Here is a 9081-nt window from a genome sequence, read left to right on the forward strand (position 1 = left end):
ATATGATATTTTATAAATTACATATTAAAAATTAAAAACTGAAATGAAATTAAAAATTAAAAATTAAAAACTGAAATAAAATTAAAAATAAAAAGCAAAGAAGAAAAAAAGAGAGTGAAATGATGGATTGATTGATAGAAGTCAATCCTAGACCTAAGCAACAATATATAAGAAACTAGCTTTACAATTAAAAATTAAAAATAAAAAGAAAAGAAGAATTGTTATGGAAAAAAAATTAAAAATTAAAAACTGAAAATAAAATTAAAAATAAAAAATTAAAAACTGAAATAAAATTAAAAATTAAAAATTAAAAATTGAAATAAAATTAAAAATAAAAAGAAAAGAAGAAAAAAAGAGAGTGAAATGATGGATTGATTGATAGAAAATGAAAAAAGAGAGGGAAGAGAGTAGGATTTGATTGATGATGGATGGAATGATGACTAAGTGGTATTTGTGTAATAAAACAAACTTTGTAAGTAAAAAAGTAGATATAAGCGTGTAGAAGTATTTAGGTAATAAATTGTGCAAAAGTGATTTTTCATGTAAAAATTTCAATATTGTATCCAAATTACACTCACACACTCACATAATCAAGATATAATTTCAAACATAATAGATTGTGTTCTTTAGAGATGAATGTGTAGGTTTATGAGAAAGTTGAAACAAAATTTTGGTTAAAGAAAAATAGAGACTATCGTGAAATAATAGGAACAAAATTAGAAAAATAATTAAAAAAAAAAGAAGATAAATATAATAAATTTTGAAAGAGTAGATAAAAATTAAAAGCATAAATGTAAAAGAGGTGTGTAATGTAATTTTGTCAAGTATCTCTCCACTCACTACTCATATTTCTATTAGGGTTCGTTTGGTACGCCATATTACACCGTATTGTATTGTATAATATTATATTAAATTATAGAGCAATTTGCGGCGAAACCCCCTTATGTTTTGATTTTTATACACTTAACTCCCTTATCTTTATTTTTGGTGGCAAAACCCCCTTATGTTTTAATTTTTATACACTTAACCCCCTTATCTTTTTTTTTTTTGGTGGCAAAACCCCCTTATGTTTTAATTTTTTACACTTAACCCCTCTATCTTTTGTTTTGGTGGCAAAACCCTTCAGTTTACTTTTCTTTGCAAATTTAAAGTTTTAGTTAAATATTACCGTTAAATACTAACTGGATTACTACTGTATCGACTTCGAGGTTTTACCGTTACATATACAAAGGTGTATACAGTGGTCATCCAGTTGATATTTAACGGTAATATTTAACTGGCGTGTCCAATTTGCAAAAAAATAAACATAAGGGGGTTTTGCTACCAAAAAAAAAGATAAGAGAATTAAGTGTATTAAAACTAAAACATAAGGGGGTTTTGCCACCAAAAAAAAAGATAAGGGGGTTAAGTGTATAAAAATTAAAACATAAGGGGGTTTTGCCACCAAAAATAAAGATAAGGGGGTTAAGTGTATAAAAATCAAAACATAAGGGGGTTTCGCCGCAAATTGCTCTAAATTATATTTTATTCAATATTTTTATGTAAAATTATATGTGGTATTAATTTTTATGGGCACCTAAATATATAATATTTTAGTATAAACTAAAATTTAACATATTATTATATAAAAATATGATTTATAATTTAATTCAATATAATACAATACAATACGATCTAATACGACGTTACAAACGAGCCTTTAAATATTAAAATGAGTAGAAAAATAGAAAAAAAAAAAAAAAAAAAAAAAAAGACTATAAATAAGGAGATGGTAGAACTAGAACATAAGGAAAAGAAAAAGGTGAGATGGACATTTTGGCAAAAACGTAAATTAGAGAAAGGACAAAGAAGAGGAATTGAAAAAATATATATATATATATATATATATATATATTTACATCCCAAAAGTTTATAAAGACACCCCATTTTAATAATTTTTATTTTATGTAAAATTTATATTTTTAATTACTAAGTTTTTTATACTTTTTTCTTCCAATTCATATTCTTAAAAAATACTAGGTAGAAGTTACGTTCCGAGACACGTAAATATTAATTTTATTTAAAGTTTAGTTATTTATTTTTATTTAAATTAGTTAATGATTATGTGAATGATTGTTTTATTAGAGTAATAGTTGTGTTTTTATATTTGGTTAGTAAAATATAATTGTGTAACAATATATGAAAACAATATTTATTATTTACTTATAGAAAATTTAGAGAAACAATATATGTGTTTTGCAAAATTTAAAGTAAACATTATTTAACAAAAATTTTAAAAAATGTACAATATTAAAATAGAAAAAATAAATTATTAACTAAAGTCTTAATATAGAATATTATTAAAAAAACTTAAAAGAGTATAGTAAAACTTCTTCCATCGGTTCAGTTGCTTGAATGGTGAATTGATTGTACTTGGGACTCATTGTTCGTTTTGAATCTACATACAATTGAATTCTCCATGTTTTCTCCATAATTTTTTGGATAAACAACCTATGTTTCTGTAAAAATAATTATTAATATTATTTTTATGATGATTAAGATAAGATTCATTATTCGATGACTCTTTCTCTTCACATCCATAATATAACCACGTGCATTTATGAGTTTCCTAACCAGCACTTATTCTCATGGAAAGTTTTTTTTTTTCTTACTAAAGTAATCTAATCCAAATAATACTATAAAAAAATAATAAGAATATTAAAAAAATATATACACATTATTATATACTCGCTATATCATAAATTATAAATGAGTTCACTTAGTTCAACTACTCGTTAACTCACCCATGAAAATTTTCCATACGAGACCATGCTAGGAATGTAGGGCCTCCAAAGAAATAATCCAAATCCTTACTGCTCATATGAAATTTTTGTATAAGAAAAGTGTAAAACAGCAAAAAAGAGTATCAGTGTAGGGGCACTAATGAAATTTAATTTAAGAATTAAATATCAACAACAACTAAGTACAGTTCTGGCAGTGCATTGATTTTGAATGTAAGTTTTGTGAAGAAAAAATGAGACTTGGTTCAGTTCCAAAAACCTGAAAAACTTTCTGCCAGATAGCCTCTTACCCTGTAAGAGGTAAGTTGATACCCTGAAGAGCCATCCAATCAATCTCCTTCTCCCACCTTTTCCAATCCCACCAAGCAAAAGAATCTAACAAAAATTCTTATAAGACAACTACGAAATTGGAAGCCATGGGCCATACAAATGGTTTTTAGGTAGCTTGTTTCTCACAAAATACATAGCAGTTTGGAAACACAAGCTTACAGCTAGATGAGACAGAATTTTGGTAATAACTCCAGGGAACAGGTCTTGGGACAATAACGCCATTATCATCGATACGGGGGAGCAATCCAGCTTTTGGCGCCAAACACTGTTGAGCTCCGGTTGCAAGTTTTTGAACAGTGACTACAATTGCAGCATTGAACACACTGAGGCTAAAACAAAAACTTTAAATGATTTAAAGGATAAAAAAAAAACAAATCCTCTGTTTTTTGGATTTAAAAAGCACCAAGTTTATCTTAAGAGCACTTGAAAAATATGGGAGCGCACCTACTTGTTGGTATCTCAATAAATAAATAAGTCTAATCGAGCAAAGTAATTATATTATCTTATTCTAATTCATCAATGAGTCAAATAAACATCAATAGGGAGGGAGATATAAGAACAATGATAGGCATAAGCTAATGAATCAAAAACAGAAGTCACCAATTTTTATACTTAGTGGATAATTAATCACAGGAATACTTCAAATAATAAGGGGACCTAATATATGACAACGAGGCTTTGAAGCATAGGATCAGTGGTGACAGAAATAAAAGCCAGTCTTGTATTATAAACCATATACATTATATATAAATTTAAATGATATAAAGCTCATAAATTTTGGACAGTCATATGTAGAAAGAGAACTGATAAGTCATAAAAATTTGAAAAGAACAAAAGAGAAAAGTATACCTTGAATTATGCAGAATACTAAGTTAAACCAAAACTTCCAACAAATTTAGGTAAAAGTTTGAAATTGAATGTGTGCCTGCTAGTTAGAAGTACAATGAGATAACATCAGTATGATAATTTTAATTGTATATATTGAATAACTAACAAGGAAAAACCAATAATCAGACCATGTAATGGGAAACAGAAGATATATCCAAAGCTATAAGAAAATGGTACCTATAAATTGAGAAGTCTCTAGGTAATTTCTTCTAGCGAACAAACAGCTGCTCATATCTATCTCTCCTTTCACAACACCAAGAATAAATCAAATCTTATTTTCAAAGAGTTTAAGTGTTGATTATCCAATAGTATTTTGTTAAGCATAAAAAATGTTAACATAAATAGGTGCATCCTACTATTGAAGAAATGCTAATAAAGAGCTTTCCCTTTCGATGAGTACCAAATCAATAAAAAGAGTGAAGAATTTACTCTCCATATATAGGCAAAACCAAATAATATGACCTTAATTTCATACCTGATCATATCGGAGCCATTACTTTCAAACAATTATAAAACCCTTAAAAAAAAATTCTTAGTTGAAATCTTCAAACAATTATTTAGAACAGTTGAAATTCTTTCAAAAATAAAATTGTTAACTAAATTACAAGGCGAACCAAACTTAGAAATTTAGCGGGATAAGAAAAAATAATGCCTTACTCTTGGGATGTGGCAGAGCTCCACCTCCACTGTTACTCTCCAAGTCTTGCTTTCTCCTTCATGAAAATCATAATATAAAATTTAGTCTCAAGATTTTCAAGTATATCAAGATTGTTTCAGATATACCTTAAAAGAACACCACAAAATAGACTAAAGAACACTACAAAATTAAGTACCTTTTAAAGTTAGAGAAAAAATACAGGACATATCACATGATGCAAAAATAGACTAAAGAACACCAATAAATTAAGTACCTTTTAAACCTAGAGTAACTAAAGAAAGCAGAACAATCCTAAATTCTTTGAATGGGATTTTAGTCATGAAGAAGATGTAATACATACAAATTAGTATTACACATGTAATCTTTATTTACCAAATCATCAATAAATAAAAATGACATCTATTATGAGTTGAAAATTAGGTGTACATATTACAGCCGAAAATACTTTTACTTCACAATAATAATTATACTTCCACCATAGACTATGATATTACAATCCTCTTTAGCACCTCAAAACCATACCTCGTAGTAATGAACCCGAGTTAGTTCGACAACCCAAAGGCTATACTTGAACAGAATTCCTCTTACAAAAATGTCGATAGAGAGATCAAGTACACCAAAAAATTAAGTACCTTGATATACCTTAAAAGAACACCACAAATAGACTAAAGAACACCACAATATATTATGATCATGCATTTTCTCATAATTTACTCTTTTTTTTTCTACTTCATTGTGTCCCATAATCGGTTAGAACATAAATGAAATTAATAAACAAAATATTAAACCGAAACCAAAATAGAAATACGGTTAAACCCATTCTCACCCAGACTGCCTCCGCATATTGAAGGTGTCGTTTGTGAAGCCAATGGGGATGAACACTAATTCTGAAACATAACCATTAAAAGTTACAATATTTATAACAAACCAAATCTTCCAACTACATTATAGAGAAAAATCAAGTATTATAAATTTTTCACACACACACACCTCAAAACCATGGACGTGGTCCTTTTGGGAAGAAGAGGGTTTGACTTTTTTCTTTGGCAGTGCTGAATCTTCATCATGAGAAGAGGGTTGTCTTCTGTTTCACGATACTGGTTTTTCCCCTCTATGGTGCTCGACGATTGGGGGAAGAAGAGTGTTGTCTGTTTTTCCCCTCTATGGTGCTCGACGATTAGAAGCCATTTTCTTCGTACTATACAGGGGAATCACAATATAGGGTTTGGATTTGAGAGTGAAATGGAAGAGTCGGTGAAAGGAAGCTTTGGTTCGTCGGATTTTGTCCGACTGTTGGTTTCGACGATCTGCGATTGGGAGTGAGAATGGAAGGGAAGAGTGTGTCGCACGGTATAAATGAGTTTTAGGGTTTTGTGGGTTTAGTTTTATTTATATATTTTTAAAAGTTAACGGGAGGATCAAACTTACTAACATCGTTAAATTTAACAGAATATTCTTTTATTTTTAAGGTATATTCTGTTAAACCAAGAAATGCCGTTAGATAGGCACTTTTAATATATAAAGATACCTATCAAATAAAAAATAAATTATATTTCAAATATTATGACAAAAAATTATATGAAATTTTCTTAGAAAAAAAAATAAAAATATATACACATGAGTTAGAAAAAATTATAAAAATAAAATCAAAATAAGTATTGAAATTAACATAAAATAATGTGAGGAAAAAGTTTTAAAAAAATACTAGAGTAATTTTTAAAAATTATTTAAGTTTATATTTTTCTTTTAAATAATGAGGTGTTTTTATCATTTTATGAAGTGCAAATATAACTCAAAAAAAAAAAAAAAAACCTCTACTGTATTGACTAATAACCTTTCGAACTTATATTGCAATAAAGAAAATTATATTATGCCACAATATAATAAAATATATAAGATCATAAAATGTAAGTTATAAGAATTAAGATTATTTCTTTTCTAAAAAAAAGAATTAAGAGTATTTTGTCAAAAATAAAAGTTTCTAGATTGATTTAATTTCTTTTTTAAAATTCACACATACAATATATTTTTATTCTATTTTTTATATTCATATCGTTTTTACCACTTATATATATCTAGATTTTTTTTTTTATTATTTTCATCATATTGCTATATTCTTGACCATTAGATTTTTATAATTTAATAATATAGTGAAATTACATTCTATAATATTTTTTCTAACTTTTTTCAGATTTACGGCTTGAATTTCTAAAATGGTTTATCCAGTAGTTTCTATGTGGGTTGCTATACGATTTTTAGTTGCGATTTAAGTTGTTCCGATAGTTACTATAGGTTTCTATTTAGAATTCTATAAAAATGCAAAAAAAATATATATTTTGAAGTGTAAAAATAAAAAAGCTCTTATAAAATTTGTGTAAGATATTGTATAAATTTATAACATCAATATATAATAGATGTTATAATACAAACAAATACAAACGACTTGTTTTTGTCTTGTACCTTTTTTTCTTTTAACTTTGTTTTTACATATTATTTTTTGGTAAATAATCTCTTGTAATTGCTATTGGCGTAATTGCTATTGGCACCTTAAGGTATTCAATGTCATACCGATGTGGTATTTAATAATTAGTTAGTATTTTTTTTTTTTATCTTTTGTGTTTTTATTTTTTTACTAGAGAACTAAGCCGCGCTTTGCGCGGCGTTATCAAACTTTTGCAATTTTTTTTCAAAATTTGTTTTCTTTTTACTATTTGTGATATAATCAAAAATATAACATTTTAATGTGTATTTTTTAAACAAAGTAAAATTTTTTAAGTTATTAGAAACATAATTTAGTATTTTTAAAATACTAAATTATAAGTTTATAAGTTTAATAAACTGATCAGTTTGTGATTAATGGTGTAATTTTTTCATTTAAAAGATTATTATCTTTTTTTTCGAAAAAAATAATTAGATAAAGTAGTTGAGAGGCAACTCAAAAAAAAAATTAAGAAGCTTTATTATATATTAATAGTTGAATAATTTATTTAATTTTTATATGAAATTACAGTTTGATAAAAATTAATAACATAAAGGAATTTTAATGAAAGATTGGAAGTATAAAATAGTAAAACCAAAAAAATATAAAATATAAATAGAAAAAATACACAATATAAAAGAAATATATATTATTGCTACCTGATCTCTTTTTATTAAAACAAAAATAAACTACATTTTGAATATTTGTTTAAGAATTTTATAATTAAAATTTATATGAAAAAATAAAATTATATCTTAAATAATGTGCTATTTCAATAAAAAAATAATTAATTAGTATAAATATTAAATTTTGGCCTTTTTATTTTTATAAGTACTATAAATATATAATTTCATGCATCATAATTTTATTCACTACCTAATACTACTTGTGCAATTAACAATTTAATAACTCTTTTAATTTTTTATGAATCATCTGTTAAGAAAATAATTTATAGGATGTCGTCTCACATTTGTTTAAACTTTCTTTTACATCTATCTATATATATATATTTTATAAGCAAATGCATAAATAAAATAATTAAATCAAACTAATTAATTCTTCAAAGATGAACGATAAAAAATATTATTTAGACTTATATATATCCATAATTATTTTATGATTACGTTTACATAATTTTTAAAATTGGTATTTAAAATAATTATTTATAGCGAGTGAGAAATATCAGAAGTGTAAAATATATATGAAAAAATATTAAAAAAATATTCCTCAAAGGTCATTAAAATAAGAATTATAATTAAATTTTAAAATAAATGATAAATAAAATAACTAAATCAAATTAATATATCATTAAAAAAAATTAAACTTATCTTTGTTTTAAAGATAAAAAATATAAAACTATCACTCATACTTATTTAAGTATATGTGTAAAAAATATGTATTGTATTTATTTAAAAAATACTCAAAATTAAATTTATCATTTACAAAAATTACAACTATTGGGCAAAATTAAATTTATTAATCACCCATATAAAAATTAATAATATTAATTTTTCCACAATCCAAGTGAAAGTTCCATCATCTATATATAACTTAGAAAAATAACACCCACAATAATTTCTAAACCATGTGAGACTTTTTTCAAAAAAAATCTCACACTACTAAAAGTATAAAAACAAAAATTACAACTAATTAGGTAAGATTAAATTTATTAATCACCCATATAAAAATTAACAATATTAATTTTTACACAATCCAAGTGAAAGTTCAATCGTCTATATATAACTTAGAAACATAACACCCACAATAGTTTCTAAACCATGTGGGACTTTTTTCAAAAGAAATCTCACACTACTAAAAGTATAAAAATAAATTAAAAATGTAAAAAATAAGGAAAAAGATAAAATACAATAAAAAATCTATGTGATGCCACCTCACATTTGTTGAAACCTTCCTTTATATATATACTAGAGACTTAATCCGCGCTT

The sequence above is a fragment of the Cannabis sativa genome, chromosome 2 (genome assembly GCF_029168945.1).
Source record: "Cannabis sativa cultivar Pink pepper isolate KNU-18-1 chromosome 2, ASM2916894v1, whole genome shotgun sequence".
NCBI lineage: Eukaryota > Viridiplantae > Streptophyta > Magnoliopsida > Rosales > Cannabaceae > Cannabis > Cannabis sativa.